Source organism: Amphimedon queenslandica, unplaced genomic scaffold (assembly GCF_000090795.2).
Source record: "Amphimedon queenslandica unplaced genomic scaffold, v1.1 AMPQUscaffold_12194, whole genome shotgun sequence".
Classification (NCBI taxonomy): Eukaryota; Metazoa; Porifera; class Demospongiae; order Haplosclerida; family Niphatidae; genus Amphimedon; species Amphimedon queenslandica.
Genome location: NW_003547567.1, coordinates 15,351 through 16,531, shown reverse-complemented (window position 1 = coordinate 16,531; position 1,181 = coordinate 15,351).

Genomic DNA, 1,181 nt, shown 5'->3' with positions numbered 1-1,181 from the left:
ATTATGCATGCTTTACATGTAGCTTTATATGTGTATGCATGTATAGATGTAGATGTATGTGTGTTAGTGTGTCATTAGTATGTGTATGTGTATGTGTGTACATGCAGACACTTAGTAAGTTCTTAATTGAGGACTCACATGATATAATAACAGACTCAGTTGTGTATACTTGTCTATTAATATATTGTGTATTATTAATTTTATTATGTGATCTTTGTGTTACATAAAACACAGTGTGCAGACTATAAAACTGTGAGTTAGTTATTGTGTTTATTAACCAGATATCAAATCAATTAATATGTCATACACAAATTAATTATTATCATTTTAATTTTATAGATTAATCTACCAGACAATGTTACTAGGAGATGGCGTCATTCTTTCTCAGTGTGGAGTGTGACCCCAACTACTAACTGGATAATTGAGTTTGGAGGAAGATACGATTACACAACACTAAGTGATACAGCAGTTATTGAACTCAGTAAGTACATGTAGACAGTAGTAGATACAATGTGTATTGAATATGTAATGATAATTAGTAATGATAATATTAGAATAAAGTAAGTAATTCTTATGATGAATATTTAATGAGAGCATTTGACGTATACCTATGATACTAATTATTACCAATTCATTCCTGCTATGTACAATAGTGAAATGTAATGACTGCAGATACAGAAACACTGATATTAATAGGAGCTAGAGTGAATGAAATATTATTATGAGTGTATTTATATACAATAATATGTTCATGTGGTTAACTGTGTAAACTGACAGAGGTCACACATACAATGATTAAACATGAATCCATCAACAATAAGGTTACCATAGTAACTAAGTGTAATTAATTTGTGTATTTCTTATTCTGCACTATTTTTGTTACTGTATAGGATATACTAGTGATAATGATTGGTCTACTAGTGTAATACGTCTGGACCAGTATCAAGATCAACTAAGAAGAAGGATACTGAGTGATTGGGAGAATTTAGGAACAGAAAAACTACTTCAAATTCAAGATCATCTGCAATTACAAAGAGAAATTGAATTCTTTCAGGAACAGCTTCAAAGAGAAATAAAAGAGAAGGAGCAGATACAGCAAGATCGAGACAAAGAGCAGCAACAGCTTCTTCAAGAAAAGGCAACACTTAGTCAGCAACTTGATGATGCTACCACTCTCCTTG